Genomic DNA, 14,993 nt, shown 5'->3' with positions numbered 1-14,993 from the left:
TGGTTATTTTGTTTTATATGGTAATTTTCAAATGCAAAGGACAATACATTTTGCTCACTGCATTTACTGAAATTGCCCCTATCGCTACAGTGAGAAATCCATCTTATTTAGCTTTTATGTGAAAATGTGCAATGCAGCTCATCAAAATGTTTTATTAGCCGAGGAACCTACTTCTGAATCTTCCTTACCATGGCAAAATTTCGACCAATGGGTAAAAGAAACATGTAAGAAGAAATATGAGGTGTGTAGGGATAGCCAAAACCATATGCAGTTAATTATCTGGTTTCTTTTCTGTTTTTATTGACTTTCTTCCTCTGTTGGATCTTTAAATGTTTAGTCTTGCATGGATTTCTACTCTAGTTTTGTTCTTTGGAATAGTGGTTCTAAATGGTATAATGTTTACTCTGGTTAATGTTACTGAGGTAATAAATATATACATTAGTCCTCTTTTTCACACATAAGGTAATTTTATTTAATCAGTCTGTTTTCAGTGTACAGTATTTTGGGTATGTATATAGTTTTCATGGTCTCTGCACCAATAGATCTTATCTTTCCTGCCCAGACTGGTCATGTCAGTGACTTGGAAGAGAAAACATATTTCAGCTTCAAAGGATATTCACATGCATACAGACAAAATGCATTGCTACTAATCTAATAAAGTTAACTGTATTATGGGATAGGATTGACTTCCCAATTGAACTACTACTGTCAGGCCTGGTCTACACTACGACTTTAATTCGGATTTAGCTGCGTTAATCCGAATTAATCCTTAACCCGTCCACACAACGGAGCCAGTTACTTCGAATTAAAGGGCGCTTAAAATCGATTTCTGTACTCCACCCCGGCGAGCGGAGTAGCACCAAAATCGATTTTGTTAATTCGAATTAGGGGTAGTGTGGCCGCACACCACCGAATTAATGTGGTTAAAATTAATGGGGTAGTGTGGCCGCACACCACCGAATTAATGTGGTTAAAAACCGAATTAATGTGCTTAGTGTGGCCACACACAATCGAATTTATACAATCTGTTTCCCAAATTCGAATTATCTAAATTCGAATTAATCTCGTAGTGTAGACGTACCGTCATGTACTACAACCAGGGACTCTTTAATGCAATACCTCCACTCAGCACCAGGGTAGACCATGATTAGGGCGACCAGATGTCCTGTTTTTAAAGGGACAGTCCTGTATTTAAGCCCTCCTGCAGGTGTCCTGACTTTTTCTTAAAAACGGGCAAATCGTCCTGTATTTTCTATCAGTACTGGTGGGTCCTGCTGCTGGCAGATCCCTGCTCGCCAGCCACCTGCCCACCAGTGTTGAGTGGGGGAGGGGGTCCAACAGCCAACGATGGGGGTGGGTGTGCAAGGGTGATGGCGCAGCAAAGATGCAGTTCGTGGGGCCAGCTACTTCACCCCCCCCTGCTGGTCTCCAGCGCAGCCCCTGCTGCATGCCAGCTCTCGGCCAGCAGGGCCCGGCCCTGCCCCCCATCCCGTTTCTGGCTGGCCCTGGCAGCGTGCTGTGATGGCTGGTGAGTGCAGATCTCTGAGCCACCTCTCTGGCTGGGTTCACTGAAGCCTTAGCCCCTGCAGTCAGGTTCCCTGGGCCCCAGTGCACAATGCATTCTTAGGGCTTACCCCCTTCCTGCCTGCGCTGTAGCTGGGGGACCGGAGGTGGCTATGTTATGTTGGTGGGCAGCAGCAGCCTGGAAGTGTTAGCTGCCTTCTGACACTGTGTGGACAGGAAGGGATCCGCTGCTTCCAACCACGGGGGTGGGGCGGGGGGGAAGGAGGAGGAGGAAAGAAGAAGAGTAGCTCTGCAAAGACTTGGGCCAGGTCATTCCTCCCCCCCCCCCCCCCCACCCCCCCCCCCCCATCCTCCCCTGAGGCTGGAAGCAGCTCCCATACTTTCCCTCCCGCACAGTGCTGAAAGGCGGCTGCTGGCCACATTCTGGTATGAATCCTGGCAGAAATCTGGGGGAGGGGATATGTGACCCCACGTGCCCCCTACATGTTGCCTCAGGAAGATACGGCACCAGGTACCAGAAGAAGTGGATCTGTCCTGGCGGCCCAGCCAAGCATGGAGAGCGGAGAGCGCTAGGCAGAGAGGGTCGGGTCGGTTGGTCACCCGTCCTGTCTGAGAGAGGTGTACAGGAGTGTGTGTGTGTGTGTGTGTGTGTGTGTGTGTGTGTGTCACCCGTCCCCATGTGAACCCTAAAGCCTTAAAGATAAGAAAGTAAATAAAAATCCAACTACGAAGCATTTCTTTTTAACGGGCTCAGTCAACTTGACATTAATTTGAATGTTTGTACTGCGTAGTTCTGACTGATTTGCTGTTGAACTCGCTTGAATATGAGTAATTTTACCAGGTGTCCCATATTCAGCATAGGGAAATATGGTCACCCTAACCATGATGCATCATGGGAGATTAAGCCAACTAGCGAGCCTTGCCTATAGATGTGAATGGGAGTATGAGATAACTGAATTGCAACTTCCGTGAAACATTAGAGCAGCATTTCCAAATGGAAATATTTTGGTTTTTTACTTTTCGCTGTTGAAATTTGAAAGTTGAATTTTTTCCTCAGAAAATAAGCCTATTTTCCAACCAGCTTTAGTAGTACATTTTAAGAACACTTCTAGGGCTGGCCTTAGCCTACACTAGAAACTTCCTCCCCATCAACAACCCAAGAGACAGTGACTAAGCATGGTAACAGACAGTGACTTAGAGCAGTGGTTCTCAAAGCCAGTCCACCGCTTGTTCAGGGAAAGCCCCGGCGGGCTGGGCCTGTTTGTTTACCTGCCGCATCCGCAGGTTCGGCTGATCGTGGCTCCCACTGGCCGTGGTTCGCTGCTCCAGGCCAACGGGGGCTGCGGGAAGCGGCGCGGGCCAAGGGATGTGCTGGCCGCCCTTCCCGCAGCCCCCATTGGCCTGGAGCGGCGAATTGCAGCCAGTGGGAGCCACGATCGGCCTAACCTGCAGATGCGGCAGGTAAACAAACCGGCCAGGCCCGCCCGGGGCTTTCCCTGAACAAGCGGTGGACCGGCTTTGAGAACAGTGACTTAGAGTAATGCTGTTATGACATCATAAGGTTAAAACTGGCAATAGATTGTGTTGCCAATTTATCTGCCATATTAGTTCTGGCTGTATAAGTTAGACAAGAAATAGGAGTATAAGTTCAGGTTTTACAGTATCTGCCCTGGACTCACATTTAGAAGCACTGCCATTTAATCAATTTCTCCATGCTTTAGAATGCATAAGACTATGTTCAAATATCATTGAATTTAGCTGCTTATTTGAGAAAACAAAATTCAACTGTCCAACTATAAATGCTTAAAATCCTCTGACTATATCTAGGAAGATGTTGGGCCACATCTTCTGGTCCAGCTCTGAGCTGTGTTCAGAGGGAGGATGGAGTAAAAGTTGCATTAAGTTATCTTTCTGAATTCCTGGCGCTGGGGTCAGTGTACAATACCCAGTCCTCCAGCACAAGACAGAGCACTCTGTTCTGTCCAGCCCACAGTGGACATTCCAGCAGCTGTGGATCAGCCTGGCACACAGGTGACTCTGTCATGCCTCAATGGTGAGAAGCCATGGAGAAATTAGAGTCGAAACTGATGTAGTTTACACCTTTCTCAATTTTCCTAGATACACTTAAACTCAATTCTGAATTGGGCCCTTTGTGTCTGACCCCCAGCCAGTCTTTATATCTTTGGACCATCTCATGTTCCATTATTAACTCTCTGAACTGTGTCCTCCAGAGGACTGGGCAGGCCTGTGGTCAGTAATGAGCTCAGATCACTAGAGTTTTCTAGTTCTGACAGCCATCTTTACCCCTTCACCTTTCTTAGGTTTAATTCTTTATCCTAGTTGTCCATCCCACCTGCATGAATCTTCCTCAGAATTAGTTCTCCAATTTATCTAAAATGCTACCTGTCACTTTAAATGCTTGCCCATGTCCCATATTCATAATATATCATTAGGAATGAAACAAGTTCCAGTCGCAAGTCTTAGCAGCATAGAGGATGAACCCTCATGGCAATCAGAAGTACAGAAATGATCAATTATTCAGTATAGTTAAATATAAAATAATCATCTTTAGAATAGTCTTGGCTGCTCACGAGTGACTACAGTGTAGTTTCAGAAAGTATAAAAAGTTTATTCTGGAAATCCTAGCATCCGGCATCTTGCTTTGCATGCAGACATTTTGGCCAACTCCTAATTTAAATCATACGATTAGTGGTTTGGGCTGAAGTTCATAGTAAGAAATAATGGCTGATGTAGCCATATAATGGGTAAATAACCATGTCTAGCAAGCTGAATTCATTTGGGACTTTTTTATGACTAACTAAAAAGAGACTTTGTCTGTCTTAGTTAAATACAGTGTTTGATAATATTAAAACATTATTGAATCAAGTTCACATTATTTATAAACGTTCTCACATGGCATTGTATATTTTGGCTCCCAGTTTACATTTATAGACTCAAATCCTGCAGTCCTACTCAATTCATATTCAGACAAAACTTGCACTGAAGTCATAGGATGAAATCCTGACCCCATTGAAGTCAATGGCAAAACTCCCATTGACTTCAATAGGCCTACGATTTCACTTACAGTGAACTGATAATCAGTACAAACCTGAACTATACCTGTTTCTTTTAAATTGATGCATATGTATGTGCTCTGTACATTTTATAACTGTATCTTAAATATTTTTGTCTTATTCTATAACTTGATTCCTCTTAAAAGTAATTAATTGAAAAAATGCCATGGCAGCTGTAAAGAATTGATGTAACTGTTCATAACCAAATCAGTAGATGGTGCTAGAGGGCAGAGGAAATCTACTACTTTTAATTCTCATAACAAATAAAGCTCAGCTGTCTTAGTTTGAGGAAATCAAAGCAACTAAGAACAAAACTCCTTTCATACCTTTCGTCAATTTATTTTTGCTCTCCTCTTTCATGAATGAGACTTTTCAAATGTGCAGTCTGGCAGATACTTAATTTGTACTGGAACCTTTTGATGCACACAAAAGAAATATTGCCTTCACATAGGCTTCCTATGTGGGCTTGAGCAAGTTACTTAGCCTTTCTGTGCCTTAGTTCCCCATCTGTAAAATGGGGATAATAGGCCTTCCCTACGTCCCAAGGATGTTGTGAGGATAAATCTACTACAGATGGTGAGGCTTTGAGAGACTATGATGATGGAGTCAATAAAAGTACCTAAAATGAATGGATGGATAGACAAAAGAACTCCCAACTCCAAACTCTGCAAACACCTGCCCATGTGAATAGCTTTACTTATGTGAAGTATTGAATATTCTTGTATTATTGTATTACCTATTGAATAGTCAGTGGAGCTAGTCACATGGTCATTTGTAGGCTAGGATCATAAGTTTAAATTTCTCCTGGGGTGAGGTCTGATTTGTTTGTTTATGGAATAAAAAATAGTTTATGGAATAAAAAAATTATTGAATATAGATTTTCTCTCTGATCCTGTGAAATATATGATTAAAAGTAAGTTACAAATTAGATTATGGCAAGCTGCATGTCTATTGCAGTTTGTCAAAGAAATACATACAGGGCTCCCCCACTTTCTGGCACCAAATAATTTACTAGGCACCTAATTCCCTGACACCTCTCCTAGATTTAAAGATCATACTGGGCAAGCTTGGTTTTAACACTGCGTTTACAATATATGTAGATCATACCAGGGGCCGTGGAGGGGTGGAATTGGGCTGGAAAATCATTCCTCAATGAGAAGGGCCCAGATTAGTGCACGAAGGATGTGTTCTTATGTTTTCAGAGATCTGATGATCTGCCAGAAATGGCAACCATAGGAGGAAATATCCCACCCACAATATCATCAAGAGAAAAGTGAGTTGAGTTATTTAACAAAGGGAAGTCAACAGGTATATAAGGAATACATGGGAATGTCAGAGCACATTCAAACCTTTTGTATTTCAAGTTACTCAACCACATATGGGCTCTTCTATCTCTCTAAACAAACTGTGAAAACAGCTTTATCAAACCTTGTTTTTGTTTCCTGTTGAGATGAGTTCCTGTCTGCATCCTGTAAAACTTGCCCATACCGGTATTGCCCTGGCCTCTTCTTTTGTCATTCAGTGTTGCACGCATTCTAAAACAATATGCATTTCCTCACCTTTTGGGGGCGAAGCCAGACTTTGAGGCACCTGCTCCCCTACTTGGTGTAAACTTTGCTTGTGCCAATCAGAAACGAACACAAACATGTTTTGGGCCCCGTCCCCTATGACACTTCTATGATGTCATAGTTGGTACTTTATGGGCCTGCCTGCCATGTGCAGGCAGGGAGAGGAGAAAGAAAAATGTATCCTGTGTACATCCGTAACCGAGCCTGATCACCTCGAAGCCTCTCTCTCAGCTCACGTGTTTCAAACAGAGTTTCTACGTTTGCCAGTCGTTATGTGTTGGTTTGTATTTGTAAGTATCAGTTATTACTAATTGCTGCATCTTTGTTTATAAATATTGTTAGTAGATATTTTAGTCATTGTGTGTTTTAAGTTTCATTAACTCTATTAGCTAATCAAACGCTGCTCCCTTACCCCTTGTAATTATCCCCAATAAAACTTTAAATTGATTAATTTTAGTTGTGTGTGTGTGTGTGTCTGCAGTTTGCATCGTGACCCATACTCTCCTTGCATCCCTTACCAATATAGTCTATTGCCACGTGCAGCCTGGTAAATAACAGGCCTGCATTTTCTTTCGCCCCTGTGTGCCCGTGGCAATCCACATGCTCTCTAAACAAACTGTGAAAACAGCTTTATCAAACCTTGTCTTTGTTTCCCTCAGAATAATTGGCAGAATTTGTAATTGCTACAGCAACCTTAGGTACTACTGTAATTTTTATGAAGCTTATGCTACACATCCGAGAATGCAGAAGCAATAACCACCTCAACAGATTATCTTTACTTTTGTGAAACAATATGAAAGTAGTTGTACATAGGGCTGAAACTTTAGTGAGGCTCAAGACTCCCTGCTTAACCAGGGGTGAAAGTAACTTAAAGGACTTACCGGTATGCCGGAGTCCTGAGCAGGGAGGCGGGGCCTGAACCGGAAGGGGGCGGATGTCAACCGGAAGAGGCGGGGCCTTTAAAACCCCAGGCCCTTTAAATCGAGATTTAAAGGGCCTGGGGCTCCAGTTGTGGTAGCGGTGGCTGGGAGCCCCAGGCCCTTAAAATCACCGCCAGAGCCCCATGGTAGTGGTAGTTGCTGCCGGGAGCCCTGGGGCTCGGGTGGCAAATTAAAGGGCCTGGGGCTCTGGCCACTGCCGGGAGCTCCGGGCCCTTTAAATCACCACCTGAGCCCCGGGGCTCCCGGCCGCCACTGCTATCCCAGGGCTCTGGCAGCGGGGCTCTGACGGTGATTTAAAGGGCCTGGGGCTCCGCTGTGGTAGTGGCGCCCAGGAGCCCCAGGCTCTTTAAATCACCGCTAGATCCCCAGGGCCAGCCTGGGGAAGCAGCCCCCTGCCAGTACGATCAGCTGTGTACTGGCTATTGCCGGTACGCCGTACTGGACCGTACTGGCTTACTTTCACCTCTGTGCTTAAATAGGCCAGATCCTCAGATGGTATGAATCAGCATAGCCCCACTGAAATCAACAGAATTGTGCCAATGTTTTTCATGCATCCAAAATGGGGGGAAGGATTGGCTTGTCCAATGGTGCAGGAGCCCTGTTTATTGCCCTCTTTGATCAATATTTATTTGAAAAACTGAAAATAAATCAAGGTTCTCAATAAGGAAATTTAAATTACCAGTAGGCATGAAAGTTTCTAGAGAAGATACGATCACCAACACATACAGCAACGTACTGGGTTTTTTGTTCTTATTTTTGGCTTTGCTCCCATCCAGTCAATCCTGGTCATTTAATTTGAGGAATCTGATTCCTAGTGGTTTCAACACAAGGTCAAATAGCATAATGGAGGGCATCTAGTTCCCCTAAAGTAAAATCAATCTTATCAGTAGTTGAGAAGGCCCAGGGGAACCATAGGGAATTTATAGCTATCACAGGAAACTCTGGCCTAGGCCATACTGCTGAATGAGATCAAACAGACTCTCGTTCCACTTTATCAAAGGCCTTCTTTGCATTTCAAGGCCACAAAGCCAGGCCAACCTCCCAGATGCTGAGAGGTTAGGTTAAGCACTTTATATTCAGAAATGAACCATAGTCCATACAAAGCCTGTCGGATTGGAGTTGGCTGAGAGAGGCAGTAAGAGATTCAAGAAGCCAGGTAAATTGTTAGCCAGGGGCTAATTTTAAAAGTTTAATAAGGAAGTGGAGAGATGTGGACAATGCCTGATAGGCTCCTTGACTCATTCTAGAATTAAGGTGATGCAAGCCATATTTGAAAATTTAGGGAAGTAGCACATATTAAAAGGTTGGTTGTATGTCTTGAAAAGAATAAGGTAAGAAAGTATGTTACTGCTTTATACAGTTCTGCCTCAAATTTGTGTTGGTCCAAAGTCTTAGCAGCAGTGTTTCCCCTAACTGTTTTGGTAGACTGCTTCATTTACCCTAGAGACATGCTCAGGACCCTAAGCAAGGATGGTGGTGTCCAAAAACTCAGAGAAAGCTCCAGCCTTAGTGACAGACTGAGGGGAGTATAGTGCTTGATCAACATCCGAAACCTGTAATTAGTACAATTAATGTGTTTCATTTCTAGAGTCTGTGATGCCACAGTCATTGTAATGACTTTTTTTCTAGCCTAACTAGAAGTCTTCCAGACTTATTTCACTGTGTCTGAGGTGATAGGGGGAAAGAACTGGAACACATTTTATATGCCTCAGGTCCAAAGGGTGCTTGTCACATTCTGTGGTGCAAGCCAAATGAATGAGGGGTTGTCACCACCTGCCCCACAACCTTGGGTGCCTCACAATGCTTTGCTGTTGTAGCTCCCAACCTGGGCTGCTTAGAAACAGCCTCTCAGCATGGAAAGTAACACCCTGAGTATCTGTGTATAGCTGCTGCCCTGGCCCAGCAGCTCTGACCTCAGCAGCCTGTCAGCAACACACCAGCCACACTCTGGCTTCCACCAGCCTGGGTTACTACTTGCAGGAGACCCCAACACACTCCCAGTTCTGAATTTTTTCAAAAATGTGTGTTCTGCACCATCAATTCCTCTCCTGGACAGTTCAGATATTAAAAGTCTGTTGCCCCTGTAAGGAGTCAGTATTCAACAGTTTGCTACTTCAACTGGAGTTACCAAACAGTTCCGTTTAAGCACAGCACTGGGTGGGATGAGATTGAAAAATAAAGTAAGTTTATTAACAAAAGAAGATAGGATTTTAAAGTGAATTGAAGTATAAGAGAGAACATTAGAAATGGTTACCAGCAAATAAAAGTGAAAACATGCATCTAAATGTCTAAAATTTAACCTAGCAAGTTTTGGTTCAAGACTTTGTTTAAGATGGCCTCTCTTACCCACAGTCTTATAGCAAGATGGTCACTGACCCTCTCCTCTCTCAGAATCTCTCCCAGATGATCAAAGTTGCTGGTGCCTTTTTCATCTTAGGTGAAAGAGAGAACTTGGGGTTTCTGCCCCTTTCTTTTATAGCCCAGTGAACCTTTGAAGTGGATTTTCTGAAGATTACCTCCCAAAGTAAGGTTTATTCAGACAGTGAGGAAGGCGACATGGAGCCTGGTGATGAAGGAGGCTCCATGCTCTTTCTCTCCCACTCTGTGTTTGCTGAAATGCAAATTTGCTGTCTCTGGCCATCTCCCCTCACTCTCTGCTGTCTTGCTGTCCCTGTTTACAATTTATATGTAAATTTGAGGTGCAAACACATTCCTTTGTTTAGGACAGGCCTGTTTAACAACTTTTACCTAGGCAGGGCTGTGTGGTTTTGAACATATGCTAATAATATCAGAAGGGGAATTTCATAACTTATTGCTACGTATACTTCTCCATAATAGTATTGACCAGTAAGTTATTATTGTTCAAATGATACTTCACAAGACATATTTTATACAAAGATGATTACAGTAGTGTGTAGGGTGTGAATACAGAGGTATTTTTGGTCACAGTACTATAAGTGAATTACTCTCTAAATAACTCAACATATCCCCCAAGTTTTGTGAGTTTATGATCAGACTCTTCGGACTGGAGCCTCAAATGGTATAAATCAATGTAGGCCCATTGATTTCAGTGGAGCAGTTCTGATTTACATCAGCTGGGAATCTGGACCTTTACATTCTGCAGCAGTAGAGGAGATGACGGTTCCCAGGAGAGAGGCCTCAGCAGTGGAATGTGTGTTTAACTCTCCAATATGGTGTATGTTGCTTATTCAGTGATGTGCTGCCAATATTTTAACAAGGAGAGACCACAAAAATTTCCTCGTTTAGCCTGTGATAAACTCTGCATCCCAGCGGGAGGGGGAGTGCTTGCAGAGAGGGGAGGGAGGAGGCTCTGGGGAACATATTCATTTGCTTTCCCATTGAAACAAAACCACTTTCTCATAGACAGGGAGATAACACCACTTTGCAAACAAACTTATATTCAGTGGCACTTGACTGGGAATGAGTAAACCCAGAGACATTCAACTCGAGGGTCCATAGTGATCTTAACTGCAGAGTTGCAACAGAAAAAGGCAGTCCCTGAGGATATGCAGTATCCCAAACCATAAAGGTCTACACCATCTGCTTACACTCGCCCAGTTTTAATTTGCAACTAGTCATTTGTTTCTCCATCCAGGATTCATTTTAGCAATGCACTTAACCACATGCTGAAGTCTATCCCTATTCAGCACAGCAGCAAAGCACATGCTAAGTCAATTGACTTTAATGAGAGTTAAGAACATACTTAAAGTTAAGCATGAACTTAAGAGTGTTGCTGAATAGGGATGGTTGGCTGAATCAGGGCCAGAGATGTTACATAAATCAGCAGCTTCTGTAAGATTTTAGTATAAGAGGCTACTGTAATTCTTGGCACAATTCCATTGACTTCTATAGAGTTATAACAAGGACCCAAAATATTTATTTACAAGAAATACCAATACCTTTTATAAAGAGATCTATAGTATACAGTAAAATGCCAAAGAACAATTTAATGACCATTTAATTTGCTTTCATACAGCCAGAATGTTGCAATAATTCCTATGGAGTGAATCTTCTTGTTTTGAATAAATATCCCTTTGTTTGTCATTCCCCTCCCCGTGCCTCTGTTCACTAGTCTGTTTGTGCTTAGATTGTGAGTTCTTCAGGGTGGGAGCTGTGGTTTCCTGAATGTCTGGAAAGTGCCTACACGTTGTGGGTGCTACCATAAACAACAAACTTGTCAGGGAAATGGTGGTGATTATACTCAGCTTTGCTTGCTGATGTGATGTCCCAGGTCTTAAACCCAGGCCTGGGAGTTCCCAGACAGCCACTGCATCCTGGCCTCAACCAACGTTGGCTGAAATCTGGTGAGCCAAGAAGCTAGTAGGACTGCTAGTAGTAGAAGCTAGTAAGACTACAGCCTCAGCCAAGGCACCATCCATGGGAGCCCTGATTGGATGATCGCCTGGGCTTCACCGATTGATCCAACCATGCTATTGAAGCCAGAAGGAGGTACAGGAAGTTGTCTGAGCAACAAGGTGATTTTCTGTTGTGGCTGCATTAGAGTCTGCTTCTTGCACCCAATGCTATTCCGGCTCTGCTTCATCCCTACCTTCACTCCTGCTCCATGCTTGATCCTTGCCTCTCCTCCAGTTCCTGCCCTTACCTAACTTCTACCATCAGTTACCAGTCCTGTCTCCAATCCCAGCTTCTGACTCTGGCTTGACCCTTGGCTCTGGCATTTGGTATCTGACTTCAGTTCTGGCCCTCAGTTTAGATTCCTGTGTTAGTCTGGATCTGTAAAAAGCAACAAAGAGTCCTGTGGCACCTTATAGACTAACAGACGTATTGGAGCATAAGCTTTCGTGAGTGAATACTCACTTCGTCAGATGCAGTGGGTATTCACCCACGAAAGCTTATGCTCCAATACGTCTGTTAGTCTATAAGGTGCCACAGGACTTTTTGTAATAAGTAGTTAACTCTGGTGCTGACCCTCAGCTTTGTTCCCCAACCTGGATGCCTGCCCTGCCCACTAGTTGTAAGTTGATATAATGTACTCAGTATGGAGACAAGAAATATTTTGTGAAATAGGTCAAAGCAGGACCGGTATAGTGATAGTTTCCAGTTAGGAAGCTCCTCGCATCGCAAAGTTCTTCGCAAAGTTATGTGCATAAGGACAGTGCCATTGGAATGTAGGCAACTTGGATGCAAAACATGTCACCTACATGTTGTGCAGCCAAGGGTGGCAGGAGAAATGTAGTCCAAAGACATAGGGTGAACAGTGCCATGGACGTTTAGGGTGGGAATTCCAAATGTGCTGAGCTTTGACCTAATTCTGCTTGTGGTGAAGCCAGTAATCAAACTTCCACTGATTTCAGTGGCAGCAGAGTTAAGTCAACACTGAGGACTTTGGAAAAACTGAGCCTCAGTGCCCATATCAAACACATAGGGCCTCAGTTTTTAAGAACTCATCTGAAAGCCCTCTATACAGTAAACAGCATGGTAGGGTATGTCTGCACAGCAATCAGGAGGCATTATTGCAGCATGTGTAGCTTTGATTGAGCCAGTTTGCTAAAACTAGCCGTGTAGTTGTGGTAGCCCAGATTAGCTGCCTGACTACAATCCCACCTGGGACCTGTTGTATTAAATGAGATGGAATAAATGTGCCAAAGATGTTAACATAATGCAGTCACTGTGTGATGTTAAACAGTGTTAAACAAGATCTGGGGTTTGGTATACAGAGACCTCAGCCTGCTTAGTACCATGGCAAACATGTTAAAAGTCTTTTTAACCTTTTATTAAAGATACGGAAAAGAAGGGGAAACAGTTAAAGCATTTGGAATGTAGTAAATCTCTCTAAGAAAATCTTTCTTTTTAACAGCATTTCCTTTTCCTTTTTTCTGGAGAGAGTTTGAGAAGGAAACCCTCCCCCCTTATTTGATAGGCTCAGATGTATCAAAGGTGATAACTGTCCTTTTGGGGGAAAGAGAAGAAGTTAGCTGAGATGGCTGGTGCTGTTGTTAAAGCTCTACCCCATTTCATCCCAGGTGGTGGCTGAGTTTCAGTTGGAGCCAGATGATGTTATCTGGGTCTTTCTCTCTGGCCCTATCAGGCCAGGACATCCCTCAGGATTAGGACACAGAAGGTCTGGGGTCCTGGGAGCTAGTGGGGGTAGCAGCCATGGTGATGAAGTTCGTTCCAGTAGCCTATGTCTTTTTTTGCTTATTTCCATCTCCCCTCAAAGTCAGTCTTTATTTTTTTTAGACCCCCAAAAGGGAGTGGTGGGTAGAATAACTATCCCCTCATTATTTTGTCCACCAATTAGACCCAATAACTGACATACATTTTGGTTCATTATGTTCTGATTCCACGTCTTCTGTTTTTACCAAGCATGATTTTGAGTTATATCAGTAGGCCTTTTTGTGTTGACTAATTCAGCTTTTAGGTCTCCTTTTTACAACTTTTCCAATCAAGAGTTGTTATAGGTTATCATGACATCTTATGAACGTTTACATATGTTTTACAATTAAGCTCACAATGATAGTAAACTTGTTGGCCTGATTTTCACAACAGACCTTAGGTAAGTACTCTAACCTGTGTTGCCATGGCTCAATCAAAGCTAGTTCAGGTATGCCTAAAAATGCTGTCCCGATTGCTGTGTAAACATACGCTTACCTTATTTAAATTTAGCTACCTTAGAAGGACAAAGAGCTTAGTTGACAGAGCTGGGATTTGAATCTGTGGTTGCAGGGAGTCTAGATTTGTCAAATCTGATGCTTGACAAGTAAGCTATTCCCCCTCTGGTATGTGCAGTGATGATGAATAGTTATCATAAAAGTAAAATAATATTTTCCAATTTCGACACTTTGCAATAGATCATAATGTAACCTGCTGTAACATGGCCCCTTTCCAAGATATCTCAAAGTTTGTGCAAAAATATCTGGTTTTCACATTAAAATACAATTTGAACACAGTAAGACTTTCCATGTGTCAGTAGAATGAAATCCTTTATTCATTTTTTATTTTAGTTGTTGTTTATTTGGATTACTTTAGCACCAGCTGGACCCAACTGAGATTGGGACACCATTGTGCTACAGTCTTTGACTTGAAGAGTTTACACTTTAAATAGACGAGACCAAAAAGAAGAAGACGAGAAGAAAAGCATTATTATTCACATTTTCCAGATGGGAAAGTGAGGCACAAAGTGATAAAATGACTTGGGTGAAGTCTGGGAATTAAATCAACTGTCATTTCTCAATTTGGGTGGTTTCCCTTGTCATCTGTTAAATGCTGAACTGTTAATGACTCTGTAGTTGATTGATTAATAGCTTTTCCTTGGTTGCTTAGATTGCTTCTTTATTCTTAGTTTGGTGTAACTGGATGAAAATGCTATCTAATTGGTGCTTCTGTCCTCAGACAACTAAGATTTCCCAGCAATCCTGCATGTATGGTAAGAAAGTGCTACCTTTGATATAGGAATAAGTTGGGTTGTTCAGACTTAACCGACTATGCACTGGCCACATGAGTAAATGAAGTCTGAGTCCAGACTCCTCTGGGCTGCAGAAAGTAAGTTTTACTTTAGTAGTCTGTTGCTAAATTGTGGATTCTTCCTGTGCTTTGCTGACATTCGTATAACATCTATAAACTTCAGTTCTTGGTAGGTTCCCTTGCTTCCTATGGAGTTGGTAATGGCAAAATTTGCAGTGTGGTGAGAGGTAATTTTGCATATTCATTAGGCAGGAGCAGATTAATGTGTCAGCAGAGCTGAGCCCTACACCTGAAGTAGTCCCAGAATGTGCAGCACTTGTATCATGGGATTGTGATGCCCGATCGTGATCAATGTCTCCATTAAATCCTTCCCTATGGATGAGGGCATTGGCAGGCACCTATCTGACTCACTGTAGGACATCTGATGTATATCCAGTCTC

The sequence above is a fragment of the Terrapene carolina genome, unplaced genomic scaffold (genome assembly GCF_002925995.2).
Source record: "Terrapene carolina triunguis isolate 2854851 unplaced genomic scaffold, T_m_triunguis-2.0 Scaffold180, whole genome shotgun sequence".
Classification (NCBI taxonomy): domain Eukaryota; kingdom Metazoa; phylum Chordata; order Testudines; family Emydidae; genus Terrapene; species Terrapene triunguis.
The sequence above is the reverse complement of the archived record's forward strand: the minus strand, read 5'-3'. Positions refer to the sequence as shown.